The sequence below is a fragment of the Rhinopithecus bieti genome, unplaced genomic scaffold (assembly GCF_001698545.2).
Source record: "Rhinopithecus bieti isolate Rb0 unplaced genomic scaffold, ASM169854v2 scaffold_83527, whole genome shotgun sequence".
Lineage (NCBI taxonomy): Eukaryota > Metazoa > Chordata > Mammalia > Primates > Cercopithecidae > Rhinopithecus > Rhinopithecus bieti.
Genome location: NW_016837625.1, coordinates 820,374 through 840,160, shown reverse-complemented (window position 1 = coordinate 840,160; position 19,787 = coordinate 820,374). Strand labels below are relative to the sequence as shown.

The following is a 19,787-nucleotide window of genomic DNA, read 5'->3' as shown; positions in this document are numbered from 1 at the left end:
AAAAAAAAAAAAAAAAAAAAAAAAAAGATCCTTTGCTTTTGTTAATATTAAAATGATTTTTTAAAATAGTAAATCTCAAAACTCCCTAACGGTATGGTTATATAAATGTAAATACCCTAACATATTATGCAATGAGCTATGTTTTCACAAGAATTAAACCAGTTTTAAACTCCTTGATCTGTATTGCCAAAGAAAATATATTGCTTTTCTCTTTCTGAATCTTTCTGTGCATATAAACCCCCTTTCCATCAGCGAATGCCTCCATTCTCCTTGGGACATTTTGCTTCAGCCCACTGGCCTTTCTGCTGTTTGATCAACCTCAGCCTGGTTCCACCTCAGAGCATTTGCACTTGCTGTCCCTACCCTTCATTCTGGTCCCTCCAGAAAGGCTTTTTTTGACCACTCTAATGATGTCCATGCCTACTTACTTCCTAGCACACTACCTTGTTTCATTTGCTTTCTGGCACTTATCCTCGTCTAAAATTATCTTATTTGTGGGCTCATTTGTTTGTAGACCTATTTCAGTGCTCCCTTACAAGAATGCAAGTTCCTTCAGAGCAGGGGACTACATCTGCCTTGTCATGTTCACAGCCTGAGTGCCTAGCATGGTAGCTGGTATGTAGTAGGCACTCAATAAATTTTAGTGAATGAATGGATGAACAGAAAAACAGATGAGGGAGTAAATGAATCATCTTTGCTGTGTAATATCAAAACAGCTTGATAACATATTCTTAATGGGGTGAGATAATAGCGTGTAAAGTTGGCTATTAAAAGTATCTAATGTTAACTGAGTTGTCCAGCTGTCTTGGAACTTAATACCTCAGGTTAGCATTGACAGTGTGCATGCATTTCTTTATTTGGTTCCCACAACTATCCCCTAATTACACAGGGAAAGGATGGAGGCAGGATCACTTGTGTTTTTACAGATGAAGAAACTGAATTCAGAGAGGTTAAATTATTTTCCCAAGCCACGTATGTAACAGGCAACCAGACTAGGTCTCCAACCTAGTCTTTTATAGCTTCCCTGCTACCCCAGCCAGTGTTTGTTTTATTTCCAAACAAATCATTCATTATTTATTTATTCTTTCAATTAACCTAAATTGAGCATTTATGATTGTAAAGGACTCTCTCACGCACTATGCACACATAAAGACATGCAGACAACAATGTTTTTCTCTGGAAGAACAAAGTGCACAAATGACTCACCACCCTAAATATATTTGAGCTAAGAGTCTAATTAGCAGGCAAACCTCAATGTTACAAAGGTAGGGAACCCGTCTTGTGTAATAGTGGAATGGGCCTCCAGGAAAATGACATTGTAGCTCTCCCTGCAAAGGTGGATAGAATTTCAATAGGGGAAAAAAAGAGAGGTGACTTTCTAAGAAAAGGGAATAAAATGAAACAGGAAATGACTTGTTTTCAAAATCTAGTATGGAGTTAATTCAAGGAAGTGTTTGAATAGAAGGGTAACATTAGAGATAAGACTAAAATTGATGTTAAATGACTGTCGCTGTTTTTTGCCTTTAACATATCAGAATGGGTTCCTTTGACCCTTGCAAAATGCTAAGGCAGTTGCCATAGAAATACAGTAGTCATATGCCAAAGAGGAAGCTAGGCTTCTCAGCTGGTGGCAGGGCCAAGAAAATGTATATTAACGCCTCAAGGTTCAAAATTTTCAAATTAAGAGAGGTTTATGGTCAAATTTATTAGTGTTTAAAGTTTGAAATTAATGTTTACAGTCTGAAATGTTTAATATTTAAAGTTGAAATTTAATGCATTAAATGCTTGGTAAGAAATATCTACTTAAGGTAAAATATATATTTGCACCCAGAGAGGGTTAATTTAACTTTCATGAAAGTAAAAGTTAGAAAATATTTAAATTTGCCTGAAAAAAAAGTAATAACAAGGAATATTTCTATGATTATCATTTAGTTAGTAAGACCTCATGGCTATACATCTAAATAGATCCATAGAGATATAGGGGCATTAATAAATAATGAGGGATTAATAGTAGTGATAATAATTATCTTAGAAACAACAGTGATTATTGTTCAGCTTCTTGAGCACCTAATACATGCCAGTTAACTTATACATATTATTTCTTTTTTCCTTTTTTTTTTTTTTTTGAGACGGAGTCTCACTCTGTCGCCACAAAGACTTTACAGGCTAGATAATATTATCCCATTTCATAGGTGAAAAACTGAGGCTTATAGGGATTAAGAAATTCACCAAAATCACTCCAATGGTAAATAGAGACACTGAGCTTGGATCCATATTTAACCTACCACAATTCTTTTTTGCCTACTGTGCTGTCTCTGGAGTACTGCGAAGCATCTAATGGGCCTTGGTAAGGCTTTCTTTCCTTTATCTGGAGTAATGGTTCATAAATATTATAACATACAAAAAAAAAGCTCAAATAATGTACCATTTACTGGATGAAACTTAAGAGCTCTAACAAAAGAATTAAAAGAAAATAATACCGCTGACTTTGCCATCTGCGGGGCCATCGTGGAAGCGCAGCAGGATGTGCCCCAGAGCTGCCACTTGAGGCCCTCAGGTCTCTGGAGGTGTCATGGAGGAACCTAGCTCCTGCCATCCTCTTCCCCCAATTTGCCACTTCCAGCAGCATTAGCCTATGAGGAGGATGTGAATGAGACTGAGTCAGGAGCTCCCCGGAAGGATGGAGACCGTGGTGATTGTTGCCATAGGTGTGCTGTCCACTATCTTTCTGGCTTCGTTTGCAGTCTTGGGGCTGGGTTGCAGGCAGCGCTACTACCAGCCCCGAGACCTGCTGCAGCGCTATGATTCTAAGCCCATTATGGACCTCATCGGTGCCATGGTGACCCAGTCTGAGCCCTCTGAGTTAGAACTGGATGATGTTGTTATCACCAACCCCCACATTGAGACCATTCTGGAGAACAAAGACTGGATCAAAGATGCCTCAGGTCTCATGTCCCACTGCATTGCCATCTTGAAGATTTGTCACACTCTGACAGAGAAGCTTGTTGCCATGACAATGGGTTCTGGGGCCAAGATGAAGACTTCAGCCATTGTCAGCGACATCACTGTGGCGGCCAAGTGGAACAGCCCCAGGGTGGATGATGTTGTGAAGTTGATGTACCCTCCATTGGACCCCAAGCTCCTGGACGCAGGGACGACTGCCCTGTTCCTGTCTTGTCAGTCATCTGGTGCTGGTGACAAGGAATGCCTGCCTGGACTGGATTGACCCGTCACTGTCAGCTGCTGAGGAGCATTTGAAAGTCCTTCGAGAAGCAGCCCTAGCTTTTGAGCCAGATAAAGGCCTCCCAGGCCCGGAAGGCTTCCTGCAGGAGCAGTCTGCAATTTAGCACCTACAGGCCAGCAGCTAGCCATGAAGGCCCCTGCTGCCATCCCTGGGTGGCTCAGATTAGCCTTACACTTTTTCCTGTAGAATTAGTTGTTCTCCACAGCTCAAGAGTTCAGCTGTGTGTACATAGTAAAGCAGGAGATCTCTGTCAGTTTGTGCCTCTATTGCAATTGCAAATTGTGGCTTGTGAGTGGCAGTCTAATACTACAGTTAGGGGAGATGCCATTCACTCTGCACAGAGGAGCATTGAAAACTGGTGGACTGTCAGCTTTATTTAGCTCACCTAGTGTTTTCAAGAAAATTGAGCCACCATCTAAGAAATCAAGAGGTTTCACATTAAAATTAGAATTTCTGGCCTCTCTTGATCAATCAGAACATGTGGCAATTCTGATCTGCTTTTCATAAGAGGACAATCAATTGAAGCTAAATAGGGGTTGCTCCTTTTGGCAAGACTTGTACTCTCTCACTTGGCCTATTTCATTTATTTGTATTATCTGCCTGGTCCCTGAGGCATTTGAGTCTGTCCTCCCCCTTACAGGTTTGGGTTTGAAGCTGAGAGAACTACAAAGTTGATTATTTATGCCTGCAATTTTACCTAGCTACCACTAGGTGGATAGTAAATTTATACTTAACGTTTCCAAAGAATAAAAGAAAAAAGAAAATAATACCATGCAATATAAAGCTTGTGCAAGTAAGCAAACAAAGATATTTTAAAAATCCCTCTTAGCTGATGGGCAATTTGATAGTCATTTATACCTGGCACTGGTATAAATGAGAAAATAGATGCCCAGTTTTGTTATGATTTATTTATTTTTATTCTACTATTATTACCACTATAAAAGCAACATAGGTTCAATTTGACCAAACCAAGATGAATAAATTACTCAATAGTCATCATTAGTAGAGAGAAAAGATCTTAAGTGATATAAATTATTAAATGCCAAGATAGCAAGTCTGAAAAATTTAACAAGGAGTATAACTGTTTCTTCTTGAAGATTCTTCACAATAGAGAATCAAGACTATGTAATCTTCACTTCATTGCAATTAGCTTTAGGACACCTTTAAAACCTAAAATGAATACTTTGTGGGTAGTATAATTCATTTCAATAAAGCCTCCTTCATTTACATGTTATTCGGATACAATTGGGCAGGACCTTCCTGGGAGGCAATGCAGTCTGGTTGTTAAGAAGAGAGACTTGAGTTCCCATTCGTCCCCATCAGTTACTAGCTGTCTTAGCACACAGTAGGTAACTTTCTAAGGCTTAGTTTTTTCATCTATGTGAAAATGATAATAACAGAATCTACTCCAGTGGAATTGTTGTAAGGATCAGGGAAGAGAATACAAGTGAAGCTCTTATTTCAGTGCCTGGCTAGAATGAATCTTCAATAAATATTTGTGGTTGCTCTTTTCATTATGGAAAGGCAGAACAATATAGCAGAAAGCACATGAAATTTGGATTCAGACAGACCTCGGATAGGATTAACAAGGCCCTATTCAGTTACTTACTATTTATGGAACTAAGCAAATGTGGAACTGTTGTCCAGGAATGGAACCTTAGAAAGGCTGAACTCTTTCTTGGAGGGGGAGAAAAGTAAAACCAGGATGGATCTTGGGAAAGGGAAGTAGATTTTTTTTACAGGAAAGACATAATAATGTACAAGTTATCATATTAAATCTTGAACCCTGACCAAACTATTCCATTTTGAACAGAAATAAAAGATTGTAGTGACATACAGCAGGATGCTGGCAGAAAAAAAAAAAAAAAAGAGAGAGAGAGAGAGAGAGATTTTGGACCTATACAGCTAGAATGCACCACTGAGAATTACATTCAGTTGTATGAATCGCTGGTGCTATGAACATGCTCCACAACCTCAATAAGCTTAGAAAGAATGCAGGTCAAAAATCTATGCCAGTCCTCAAGCCCCAACTCCCGATTTTGAGACCATCTGAAGAGAGAATGATACATATCTGCACACATCATGGGTTGCGTAACAGGAGAGGGATCCTGCACTGAGGAAACCTACAATTTTCACAATGGATAGCATCGGCATACCTGCCTTTTTCTTCAGAGGAAGATACTGTCTTTATTAGATTAGATTAGAAGCATGTCTGCCCTTTGCTCAAGAGGGAGACAGTAACTTCAGGCTTATCTCTAAACACATATTCTTGAAAAGACAGTATCTCTGCTATCTGTAGGCAGTGTCTTTGCTCACAAGACACGCAGAAACATGAGAGACCCATGGAAAAACGTCACCCACTAATGTAACAAGACAATGTATACAAAAGCTTCTCAAGTCATCCTTTTGGGAAATAAAATGCCATGAAAAAAACAAAACAAAACAAAAACAAAAAACTCTTAAGATTGTGCAACCTGTATGTCAAGGCTTCATTTTCCCCACCATAACTTCCCCATTGCCTGAAGCTACGCTGGTCACTGTGGGAGCCAGCAGTAACAATTTACTGAATGTCAGCTTCCCTCAGCCAGAAAATGCCCCTTCTGATCTGCCAGATGGTTTGGGGCCTGATGCTCAGCATCCTCACAGCTGCTGCAGTCGTGTTCCTTGGAGTGGGTGAGTGATACCTTGGATAATGAAAAATGATTGGTAATTTCTTTCACCTGAACCCTATTCTCTATCAACATGCTGTGACGAATCAGAAGTCTGCCTATTTCCAACCCACTCTACAATTGAGCCATTGTAGTGGAAAAAACATCACAGTTCTGACTGGGAGTTTCCCTGGGAAACCCTGGCTTGTAGGATTCCAGAGAGATGACAGCAGGAACTATGAAGAAGAGGCAGATCTCACAACCTGCACTGCTGCTCCTTGCTTGGAAGTTGAAGGTTGCCAGACAAGGATGGTCTGTGGCTAAACTGTCCTATAGGACTCCTGTTTCAAAGCCCTGCCCTTTTTCAAGAGGCCTCCTTCCGTTATTACATTCTGCGATCCATCTCTTCAGGACCCATTTTTTTTTTTTTTTCAGACGGAGTCTCCCTCTGTTGCCCAGGCTGGAGTGCAATGGCACAATCTCAGCTCACTGCAACCTCTGCCTCCGAGGTTCAAGTGATTCTCCTGCCTCAGCCTCCTGAGTAGCTGGGATTACAGGTGCACACCATCATGCCCAGCTAATTTTTGTATTTTTAGTAGAGACGGGGTTTTACCATGTTGGTCAGGCTAGTCTCAAACTCCTGACCTTATGATCCACCCACCTCAGTCTCTCAAAGTGCTGGGATTACAGGTGTGAGCCACCGTGCCCAGCCAGGATTCATTCTTACAGCAGCATCAGATACCAAACAAATTTTATCTTTGTGTGGTTTTAGGCAATCTGTGGTTGGAGGAAGAAGACTTGATGTTTAAGTTTATTCTAATGGAGAAATAAGCCACTTACCAAACACTTGCATAGCATTTGCCATGTGCCAGGCACTGGTGGAAGTGCTTGACATATATTTACCCATTCAGTCGAGGTCATTGTCCTCACATTATAAATTAGGAACTACAGATATATTAAGTAACTTGTTTAAGGTCACACAAATAAGTGGCAGAGCTAGGATTTAAACCCAGGCAGTCCTGTGACAGAGTCTGGGCTCTTAGCCACTACCCAAGAAGGCTTGTAAGAGAAGAGAGTGTTACCCCCATAGACAGCTGGCTTCACCCTATCAGCTGAACATAACAGTACTTATTGATACATTAGTGGCTTTTTTATGTGTAGTAGGGAGCAAAACTGAGTTAATTTAGACTAGATGAAAGCTAACCCCAGCTAAAAGGCAGATAGTCAACTACTCTTTCAGAGCATAGATAAGGCAACAAAAGTCACCCATCTGAAGTGATTAGCACAAAGATCCCTTAAAAATAAACAATTAATAAGATAAGGCTGAGTTTTATTTTTTCAAATATTTCAAACCACATCCCCTGAAACAATGACAAATGACATCTCCATCAAGCTCATGGTAATTGAAGCTCAGAGCTCATAAGTCATCGTCAAGAGGCCAACATAGCATCTTGCACCTGGCACATTTCCTTCTGAAGGGGCAGCTGCAGGGCATCTGTCCTTCCCGTTTCAAAGGCAGGACACCCCTCATCTCTCAGAAATTATTTGAAAAGAGCTGTCCTAAATTCAGGGTTCAGGGACAATCATATGGCGCTAACATCATCTCACTCTGGAGAATCAGACTTACCAATTCCCAATTGTATTTCCTTGTTTTCCCAAACTGATATTTGAAACCTTTCTTTGCCACCTTTACACTGTGCTCCTCAACATCTAGAGCTAAAAAGTAACTTGAGGAAAGTAATCAAAAGCTGTGTTGCTAATACTTATGTAATCATAGCATATATGCAGCTTGCAACCCCCTCAAACTGTTTACTGTCCATAAAATTACATTTTTTAGTTTCATTTATCATTTGTGATCTATTCTGCATTTATCTGGCAACAGATGAGGAACCTTCTGATTGCCCAGACCCTACCATCACTTTCTTCATATACACACACACACACACACACACACACACACACACACACTTAAAATCACAGAAATCAGGCGAGGTATGGTGGCTTACACCTGTAATCCCATCACTTTGGGAGGCTGAGGCCGGTGAATCACTTAGGGTCAAGAGTTCGAGACTAGCCTGGTCAACATGGTGAAACCCCCATTTCTACTAAAAATACAAAAATTAACCAGGCATGTAATCCAAGCTACTTGGGAGGCTGAAGCAGGAGAAATGCTTGAACCCGGGAGGCAGAGGTTGGAGTGAGCCAAGATGGCACCACTGCACTTCAGTAGGTGACATAGCAAGACTCTGTTTCAAAAATGTAAAAATTAGAATTTAAATAACACTGGGTGCGGTGGCTCATGCCTGTAATCCCAGCACATTGCATGGCCGAGGCGGGCGGATCACCTGAGGTCAGGAGTTCAAGACCAGCCTGGCCAACATGGTAAAACCTCAACTCCATAAAAATACAAAAATTAGCCAGGCATGATGGTGGGTGCCTGGGTGTCTGTAATCCCAGCTACTCAGGAGGCTGAGGCAGGAGAATCAATTGAACCTGGGAGGCAGAGGTTGCAGTGAGCTGAGATCACGCCATTGCATTCCAGTCTGGGCGACAGAGTGAGACTCCGTCTCAAAATTAAATAAATGAATAAAATTAAATAAAATCACAGAAATCAAAGAGGTCTTATAGATAATTCAGTTTACACAGCTCACGAGGTCCTGGGAAATGTTTATATCTAGTTGATCATTATATTAGTTAGGGCCCTTAATTGCAAGCAACAGAACTTCACTTCAAACTAGTATAAGCAAAAGGGAGAATAATCACTACCGAGTTACAGGGGTACCTCAAGGAACCCAGGGACAGAAATATAGCCAGGCACCAGAACCAGATGGAACCAGCGTTCAAGCCCTGTCCGGAGCCTTGCTGCCTCTCTCCTCTTCTCTAGTTGCTCAACTGCACTTGGCTCTCTTTCCTTCTCAACCCACTTCCTTAACTTCCTCAGATGAATTCCAAAGATTCCAAGGAATAGACTCACTGACCTAGTCTAGTTCAGATGCCCATCCTTGACAAAATTACCTACAGACCAGGAACCAGCCACACGGTGACTGCTTCCACGGCAACAATATAGTTAAGAGGAAAATTCCCAGAAAATGAATTTGGGACAATATATTCCATATGAACACATACACACTCCTCAGTCTTAGTTGAGTTGTCTTTTCTGCTTCATCTGTCATCCCATTGTTTGCCAATTAATAATATAAATATATTTAGAATCTCATTCTATAATGTATTTGTTCATGATTATTATTTGTTGAGAGGTCTTTTATGTAACTTAACAACTACATAATTTCATTTAATCTTCAAGATAGCTTGGGGGAAGAAAAGGTAATATTAGCTCCATTTTACAGATCCAAAAACCAAGTCTCAGACAAGCAGAGTGGATTAGAGCCCAAATCTAGTAACTAAGAATTGAAAAGGAGGAAGATGAGCATGAGCACATGAATGAGGAGTGTAGTAGTAGAGGGAAATGAATAAGTCTCAACCCTAAGCTTGAAAAGAAGAAAAGTGCATGTGCAGATGAAACAGAAGTTCAGGACACCAAAACCCATTTACTCATATGAAAGAGAAACAGAGAACTGGGCTGATTTTAAGAACCTGAAGGCAAGGCCAGCTTATAGAACTTAAGAGTACTAGTCAGAGTTTCCAGGCCCCCCAATATCAAAGCAATTTTCGGTTATTCCACTGTTATTTATAATTGACTCCATGGCATGGAGGTCTACAGGTATATTTTAGAGAAAGTATATAATTATTACAGTCAAAATTAAAAGTTGAAAGTCAATTGGCTATGTTTAACTTTGTATACATTTAGATCATAGAAGAATTAAGCAGGTTAACCCAAAAAGATGCATAAGCCATACACTGCTCACTTTTATGCCATCCGGGGGCACCTTGGCACTGCAGGCCACTTGTCTTGGAGATGCCTCTGCCTCCCCAACAGCAAAAGTTCTGTCACCACTAGAGGAGGTGAAACTGGGACCAGGCCCATGATGGACCAAAGGCCACTCCAGTCCCCGGATAACTATGTGCTTCTTGGTGGCTGTCCCTGGGCATTCCAACAGAGCAAGAATTCCCAGCATCCATTAGGCAATTTACCAAAAGAGGCAGAGGGGAGATTAAGAAACCAGTTTACCCATGTTGCCCAATATCTCATTTATAGCAGCAACCTTGGAAGGTAGATAGTTTCATTTTCATTTTATAGATTAAAAAGTCTGAAGCTTAGAACAGTTAAATTACTTGGGCAAGGTCACCAAGGAAGCACACAGAGGCAGATCTGTCCAACTCCACGGCCATGGTCTGTCCACACTGCAGGCTCTCTCTGGGGTGCTGTGTCTCCACCAGCAGGACAGCCCTGCCTCAGCCTCACCTGTTCCCACCCAGCCCGTCCTCAGCTGGGGGAGTGAAGGAGGGTCTTCTCAGGCCTCTTCCTTCCTGTTCTCAGTGGCAGAGAGCAAATTAGGAAGCAGAAGCAGAACACTCTAGAAAACTACTTTTTCTGAGGCCAACTCTCCACTCTCAGTCTTATACGAACCCTTCCTATTCCTAATGCTGCAGAGGTCAGCCCCTCCCTTTGGACCCTACCTTTTGCCCTCATTTATAGTACTTTCTACTCCCCTCACTTCCTCTCTTCCCCCATATCGCTCTCATCCCTTTTTCAGCCTGAGCCTGTTTCTCTGCCCCACCACACCTTACCCCAGCCTCCTCTGACGATGAAATAGAAGCGACCACAGATGAGTGGTACCAACTATAGCATTTCTGACTTACCATCTCATTCCCTCCACTTTAGTGCCTATGCCTTCCTCCCCTTTATACTTTGTGATTGTCTCTCACATATTTTGTCCTTTATTTTATTTAATTTAGCTCTTTCCATCCTTTCCCCATCTTATTGCTCCAGTGACATGCTGTGATGATTCTGGGGTTCGCTCTCACCCTCCACTCCCCTATCTCTGTGTCCAAGGCAAACCCACCCAAACCCACACAGCCAACAGCACCGGATGGACTGTGCATACTTGGGCTGTCATTTACACTCTTTCTCCAGCCCAGGGTCTGTCCCTACTCTTGCTGCAGCCTGGCCCACATAAAGGCTGGTGCCTGCAATGCTCTGTGGGGATAAACAATGGTGACAAAAGAAAAAGTGGACTTGGGCCGGGCGCGGTGGCTCAAGCCTGTAATCCCAGCACTTTGGGAGGCTGAGACGGGCGGATCACGAGGTCAGGAGATCGAGACCATCCTGGCTAACACAGTGAAACCCCGTCTCTACTAAAAATACAAAAAAAAAAACTAGCCGGGCGAGGTGGCGGGTGCCTGTAGTCCCAGCTACTCAGGAGGCTGAGGCAGGAGGATGGCGTAGACCCGGGAAGCGGAGCTGGCAGTGAGCTGAGATCCAGCCACTGTACTCCAGCCTGGGCGACAGAGCGAGACTCCGTCTCAAAAAAAAAAAAAAAAAGAAAAAAAAGAAAAAGTGGACCAGAGTACCTAAATATTTATATATCCACATAGAATTCGTGCTGTGCTGATTCTGGGGCTCACTCTCACCCTCCTCCACCCCCATCCCTGCATCCAAGGCAAACCCACCCAAATCCACACAGCCAACAGCATGGGATGGACTGTGCACACTCGGGTTGTCATTTACACTCTTTCTCCAGTCCATGGTGCTGTCCCCACCCTTGCCGCAGCCTGGCCCACATGAAGGCTGGTGCCTGCAATGCTCTGTGAGGATACACAACAGTGACAAAAGAAAAAAGCGGACCACAGTACATAAATATTTATGTATCCAAATATAATCCAGAAATACATATATGTATTTTTTAATATCAACTTTAAAAATTAAAGAACATGTTGACTATCATGAGACTTCTGTTTCTAAATGTTGATGTCTTCCATAAAGAAATGAAAAATATTAAAATTACAATGCCACTAAGAGACCTATCTTGTTCCCTGAGAATTGTGGGCATTTTAGTCTTTCCTCCTCAAAAAATAAAATAAAATCTAGCAATTCTAGTTCTCCAATAATTTCCTTTTGAACAGGTTTCTCTTTTATAAATTAATTCTATAGACACGTGGTTCTACTGTAATCCATGTCCAAGTAGAAAATAAGTACCATATTCAGAAGCAGCAGCAGTGTGGGATGGGACAGGGAATCTGACTTCCCAACTGACTTCACAGATAAAAGCTCTGGTTCAGTGCAGACTGCATGATGAAAGATCTCCCCATTTTAAGTAGAGTTGATAAATGAAAAATTTGGATTTTCCAAGTAAACGAATTATTTGGTCATACTTCACTTTACAAAGGTTTCACCAAAAAAAAAAAAAAAAAAAAAAAAGTTCTCTAAAAGTCTGCTAATCTCAAGGAGTTAAAGCAGTACTCAATTTATCACATATTAATTTGCATACAACTTCTCTGAACTGAAACAGCTCCTGTAAAAGACGCATACCTACGAGCAAAACATGAATTAAGAAACCCAAAGCTCTAATTCATATGAAAGAGAAAGAAAAGATTCGTTAGCCGCTTGGAAAACTCACAAACAAAATCAGCCTTGTAGATAGTGGAAATTAAAGGGTGCTGGTCAACATTCCCAGGCCTCACATGAAGGATATCATGTGAAAGTGATGTCCTTCACATCACCATTCATTTCACCATTATTTCTCTTTAGCCTAGAGTCCTCTGGATGTCTGCCCAATAAGCACATTCCTTAATTCCTTGGTTTCTACACTTCTTAATGTTACAAACCTCTTTAAGATTTTGATTTTAAAACCCTCCTAAAATATTCCCACCTGCCAGAAATACACCAAATTTTGTGAAATTTTTTGAAAGGTGGGTCAGTCCACCTGCCTTAAGCTAAGGTCGCAATAATCACTTAGCAGGGAACTGACAGCAAGCTGAGAACAAGTATCGAACAGAAGGCAGGCCCTAAATTCATGGCATCGAATAAGAGGAAAGAATTCAGTGAATCAACTCCTTCTTTACAATGCTACAGACTACCATCCCAAGTTGGAAGAACCCGTCCTGAAAGTTCTGAAAATTGTGATTTGGAGGTGAAGGTAGCAGGAGTCGAGACTGTCTTAGAAAAGCACTTAAACAGCATTGAAGTGAGTGGAGACCAATGCCTTGAAAATCCTTTAGAACAAAATTCTGCCATCTTGTTATGATTTCTTAAATTATACATTCTCAGACAGTGAATATCCAAGATGTGGCCAGAGCTATTTAAAAACACTTCAGAGCATGTGAGCATAATTTCATACTACATTATAAGGAATTCTTACAAAATTACATGATTCATCTTCTGAACCCCAAGCCATTTTTAAACAGGAAAAGTGCTCTGAAACTATAAACCCCAATTATTTGGCTTTCTTGTAACAAAGGCTTCTGAAATTAAGGATATGCTTTACATTCATTGGCCAAAATAGATAGTTTGCAATTTAAACAAGAGGAGTTTTGTCTCAAATGGCTGACTTGGCTAAGCATAACATTCTTTTCATCATTTTCTTCTTTACCCAGTGTTTTTCTGTCGTAAGGACATTAATGTCTCCTAAATTTTCCTTCAGGTTTTCTTCCCAGGGAATCTACTGAAGAAATGTTAAGTTTCAAAAGCTATTCCTTGAAAATAAACATTTTTTTTTTTTTTCCCCGAGACAGAGTCTTGCTCTGTCGCCCAGGCTGGAGTGCAGTGGTGCGATCTTGGCTCCTTACAACCTCTGCCTCCCAGGTTCAAGCGATTCCCCTGCCTTAGCCTTCTGAGTAGCAGGGACTATAGGCGCACGCCGCCACCATGCCCGGCTAATTTTTTGTATTTTAGTAGAGACAGGGTTTCACCATGTTGGCCAGGATGGTCTAGATCTCCTGACCTCGTGATCCACCCACCTCGGTCTCCCAAACTGCTGAGATTACAGGCGTGAGCCACCGCGCCCCACCAAAAACAAACGTTTTTATTAGCCAACAGGCTGTTGGAAAGCTGGTCCAATTTTAGACTTCAGGTGTGTTATAAGGCAAAACTACTGTTATTCCTGCTTTAAGCTAAGATCAGGATGCAGCATTCACCTGGGAAATACAGAAGCCCTCCTTAAGGAAATTAGCTCAGCCCTTCCAGCCAGGGACTCACAATACATGGAGGAAGGAACTAAGTATCCAAGATGGACCACATGTGTCAGACAAGGGCACAGGTATATTGTCCATTAATTCAGGAATATTCCAATGGAACTCGGACTGTCCCAGGGATTGCCATCCTGTTTGGCTGAGCTCTGCAGTTCCGGAGGCATAGCAGCCTCTGCTGGTGGCCCCTTGGCAGACTGGGCAGAGTGCTGTGGCCCCCAGTTGCTCCAGGCACTGGGGTTCTCCTGCGGGGGAGGGGCTCACCGCCTCTGTGTCATGCTCTGCTGGATGGACCCCTAAACAGTACGTCACTGAGCCCTAATTTGTCACAGAGCATAATGGCATAATTTTTACTTGCAGCTCTCTCTCCTCCAGGCCCAAACGTGCTTCCAGGGGCTAAGCTACGATTCAAGTCTCCTAACAGCCCTAGGGCTAGACTCAGTCTTTCTCTTTCCCTCTGACAAGTAAGGCTTTGACAGAAAAGTCCTTGCTCCCTAGGGATATTGCTCACAAGATCTCCTTAGCCTCTGCAAATAGACAGGGCAACTCATTGCTGTGAATACAAGTAAGCTTCAGCTGAGGCCCTCACTACAGTAGGCGGCTACTCAAACATTCCCTTGGAGGTGATCTGACATTATCTATGAAATAAAATCATCTTAATTAGAGCAAGAAACATGTCTCACGTGATAAAGAACAAAGAGATTTTGATTCAGGAGACAGAAGACCACCAGAGCAAGCAAACAGGGGAAGGCAAGGAGAACAGAAAAGGAAAAACCTAAGGAGGAAATATGGGGCAATGGGCTTGTGCTAGTATAGGGCTTCCCAGTGATATAGCTGCCAAGGGGCAGAAGCAGCTTTTCATTCCTCGCAATGATACATAGATCACCACCAGTTAGACCAAGACCCAGCCTCCACTCCAAAACACTTTGCATGAAGTGTGCATAAATGTTCTGTGACCTGCTTGTGACTGTAATCCAGGAAAGCCAGGAGAGGAGTAATGACAGGGTAAAGAAAATTCATTATGCTATTTACCCCCTCAGGCTCAAAGCTCCGGCTATTGGATTTTGCTGATCATAACAGGCTGTTGTGTGCTGCTGGGGATGGCTGCAGCCTGCCAACATTTGGACATTTCTGTGGGTTTAATTATTCTCTAGTAATAACTTCTCCCTAATTCTATGAAGAACAGATGAGCAGCAATACTAGCCCAGGGTCCTGTGTACTATGCAGGAGACAGATACAGCTTTTTGCAAACACAGTTTATGAATGTCATATCTACATTTTGATGTACTCACTATAAAGCTGCAATACCAATAATAACGGTCTTTCCATTACAGATATTTAAATAAATGCTTTCCATGTGAAGCAGGAGTAATTATTATCAATATTTGGGTGAACCAGAATGCTGGTGACAGCTCCAACAGCTGCATTCAGCCTTGGCTCAGTAACAAAACACAGAAAGCTCCCCAGTGAGAAACAAGGCAGGGTTTGATAAATTCCATTCAGCTCTTCAGTTACAGATTATTAAAAGACGAATTATAAAATTGGCACAATAATAGCCATACACATTCTTTCTGGCCAGCATCATCCCCAGGGCTCTGATAATCACAGTGGAATCTTTAAATCAGAGGACAGTTCAGGTCTAACTCAAACAGACAGTGTTTGTAAAGCTGCCATGCACCATTAGCGCACGTACTTCCCTGAGCAATTGTTCGATTACTTACCACAGACAGCCACACACGGTTGCTGATGGAACAAAGACAGCACGAGATGGCATAAGGGTGTGAGCATCACCTTTTTCTGGTCCACGGGACAGGACTCAGGAGATGGAGGCAGGCAGACAATGCTTTCAATATTTTTAAGCAGAGGCCTTGGACTGAGGGCAGTGTCCTTCATGCTTTCCACACCAGACGAAAGGTTTTGGCAGTATGTTCTTGTGGATTCTAGGTGGAATTCAGCAAAATATATGTAATCTATTAGGATGTTGAATATTTCCAGTCCAATACACTAAATATCTGATCCCTTTCAGATTGCCTGTATTAGAGTTCTCTGCAGAAATGAAACTAATCATATCTAGTTTTATATGTGTATATATCATACACACATATAGAACATATACATATATGCTCATATATATCATATACATGTATTTAGAAAACAAAAGAAGCCAGGTGCGGTGGCTCACGCCTGTAATCCCAGCACTTTGGGAGGCCGAGGCGGGCAGATCACGAGGTCAGGAGATGAAGACTATGGTGAAACCCCATCTCTACTAAAAATAATAAAAATCAGCCAGGCTCGGTGGCGGGCGCCTGCAGTCCCAGCTACTCGGGAGGCTGAAGCAGGAGAATGGCATGAACCCAGGAGGCGGAGCTTGCAGTGAGCCGAGATTGCGCCACTGCAATCCAGCCTGGGCAACAGAGTGAGACTCCGTCTCAAAAAACAAAACAAAACAAACAAACAAGCAAAAAGGTAAAGAGAGACACGTATATTTGTTTTAAGGAATTGTCTCATGAAATTCTGGGGGCTGGCCAGTCCAAAATCTGCAGAGCAGTCTGGTAGGCTAGCAATTCAATAAGAGTAGATGTTGTGGTCTAGAGTCTGAAATCTGCAGGCCAGGCCAGCAGTGAGGAGACTCAGGCAGGGTTTCTGTAGGAGAACAATATAAAGATAGGTTCTCTTACCATCAGCCATAAAGTCCCAAAGTCTGGGCTGAGAAGTTGGACTGTGGTTTATTAGACATATCTGTAATAACTGGCCTTCACAATTCAAAGAGAATTTCTGTCTGACCTCAGTTGTGACTATCCCAAGTTGAGAAGCTGTGGTCTGAAAAAGTTAACTGGAGAGGTTGACTGTACTTTTATAGAGAGAAAAAAAAGTTACTACATCCTAGAAAATCTCTCCTTTTTTCAACCAAAATGGTAAAGAGAACAAGAACAGACTTTTGATAAACACATAAAAAATTATTATAAGAGTATTTGCACTCAAATCCTTGTTTGTTGCTATCACTGAAGAATAAGGATAGTATCCTTCTTATTCTCCACTGTATCCTAGTTCCCAGCAGAATTTTTGGCACATAGTAAATGCTCAATAAATATTTATTAAAAGAATGGGCTCCACAGATTGAAGGCATGGATAACATTTTAGTATATTCATCCAAAATTTAGGAAAATGAAATTCATTCCATTTGTCAATTACAGTTTAAGGAGATTATCTAGCAGGAGGCAGCTTTCTTGAAATAAGATTCCAGACAGAAATCCATCTGTCAACTAATGATACAGATATTAAGAACTAAGAAGTCTCTAACAAAATTGCTAAGTCCAACCTCCTGCCTGTGTAGAGAAGCAGCTGAAGTGCTATTATCTGCTTACACTGCAGGACAAGAGTCCTTCATCTCCTTCTGTTCTCCACCTTCAGAATCTGTTAGGAAAGCAGATCTTCTCACCATGAAGCAAACAGGCCCTCATACTGTTTAGACAACAGGATGTCTTGCGGTCAAATTCTTCCCCCAGCATTCAAAATGTTTCTAGACATACACACTATTTTCTTGATGCAAGTTCATAGTTCATGTAATGCAAATAGTGGAGTTAAAATAAACATAGTACAGTTTAAAACTCAATCGCTTGAATAATCATTCTTTTTAAGTTCTTAATAATTAGACCAGAATTGAGCTGAGGCTTATATCTTTAACATCTATGGCAAAAGAAGCTGTTTAAGCAAATATCTATTATAAATAAGCACATGTATTCTATTAAGATTATAACAGGCCATATTAATCCTACTTGTGAGAACTAGATTTTTAAATATTTTTATAGTGATTAGTGGTTATTTGCACATAAAAGGATTTAGGCTTTTAAAAAATGAATCATGTATTTATTAAAGCATATCTAACTAAATGTCTTCATCAATGCTTTGTTGTATTCTTCTAATGTTGTTTCTTTTAATGATGTACTTAAAAAAGAAAAAAGAAAAAAGAAAAAAAAAGCTAGCTGGGTGCGCTGGCTCACTCTGTAATCCCAACACTTTGGGAGGCTGAGGCGGGCAGATCACAAAGTTAGGAGCTCAAGACCCTCCTGGCCAACATGGTGAAACTCCATCTCTACTAAAACACAAAAATGTAGCCAGGCGTGATGGTACGCGCCTGTAGTCCCAGCTACTCAGGAGGCTGAGGCAGGGGAATCGCTTGAACCCTGGAGGCAGAGATTGCAGTAAGCCAAGATCACGCCACTGCACACTGCACTCCAGCCTGGTGACAGAGCAAGACTCTATCTCAAAAAAAAAAAAAAAAAGCTAATGTAGTTTTAAAATATTCTATGATATTTCACTTTTGTAGTAGTTTAAGTTCATCTAAATTTGTGAGGTTTTGGAAATGTTGAAGAAAATGAACACAAACAATACCTCATAAATTAAAAATATGAGATCTAAAAAAAAATGTTGCCTCTCACCCAAGGAAAAAAAGAAAAATAGAGTGCTTCCTCCACCAAAACATACAACCCTTCACAAGCATCTATTCATGTCCTTGTCCTTTAATGTCACCAACACTTCAGGGTGGAAATAGTTGACTGAGTGACACAATGGAGAGAAGGCAAAATAAAGAAAGCGTTTGGGTTTTTTGCTTATTATCTGTATTCTGACATTTGTCTAGTTTGTCAGCTGTTCACTTTATGGGATTTAAATCCTAAATTACAAAATCATAGAAAAGAAAACATGAGCCAGACTATGTCTCTGTCAGCAGGGACAGATGGGTTTCTATCTTGGTCTTAGATCCCCTATAAAATATTTCCTATCACGTTATATAACACTTAATTTACATATACTTATTATACCTCTTCCCTGCACAAACTCAAACTTCTACTACACTTCCAAAAATGTTTTTCTTATTTGTAAGTTACACTGAAGACACCTGATCAGCCACCTCCAGAGTGACTCATTTCTAAATTCACACTCTCAATAAGTGTTTATTATGTCACCTGCTATCTGCCAAGCACTGAAACATAGAAAGAAAATAAGGCAGCCCCCAGCGTAAGAAACTTACCTGTGAAGGAAACAGGCCTGTAACAAATCAAGCGAATGCCTCTTTATCAGGCATACAACAGAGGTAGGTACAAAGGAGGACCAGCCAGCTCTCTCTGGGCACTGAAGAAGGCCATCTGGAAAAAAAAGACAGCTCATCTGGCTCTCTGAAAGATGAGGAGATACTCTCTGAAGGGGATAGGAGAGAAAGGCATTCCAGACAAGAATGGCCTCATGGAAGCAAGGGGAGGAGAAAACAGTGGGAAAATGATGAGTAGGTCATTATCATCAGCAAACAGTAGGCAAACTAAAAACAAATCATGAAGGATTTTTTATGCCCAGAATAATCCTGATTCTTATTGTTCAAGTCAATGGCTTTTAATAGAGAAAAACTGCTTAAGAAAGCTTCAATAAATAGATAAAAACTATGCCCCTTCTTCCTAGAAAACATACATTTTATATAAAATGTCCTCCCCAAACACACTCTCAGGCCTTCAGGCTCTCCACTACCCAAACACACTATCCTTTGTTACTTCATGTTCCTTGCATGTCCATCTGGAGCAGGATCCCCAAAGATCACGATCCCCATTCAAACCTTGAAACAGAAAATTGAATATGAGCTGGAGAGTCCCAAGAGATTGGCTTCATAGCTCAGACTCCACTTTTCCCTCTTCTCCAGTCCTCGACTTCCCAATGCAATCTGTTTTTCCCACATTTCCCTATTCCTTCCTACAGCTATGACATGGAGAAGCCTTCAAATTTTGAAAGAACTTTTTCTTTGAAACCTGTTCTTCCTCCTTTCT

At 41.3% G+C, this 19,787-nt stretch overlaps 1 pseudogene across 1 annotated transcript; it reads left to right on the top strand.

Annotated features, from left to right (window-relative positions):
* The first annotated feature begins 2,529 nt into the window (after positions 1 to 2,529).
* On the top strand, positions 2,530 to 3,347 carry LOC108524778 (transmembrane protein 98 pseudogene; annotated as a pseudogene). The gene has a single exon (XR_001884123.1). The product of XR_001884123.1 is annotated as a transmembrane protein 98 pseudogene (transcript).
* The last annotated feature ends 16,440 nt before the right edge of the window (positions 3,348 to 19,787 follow it).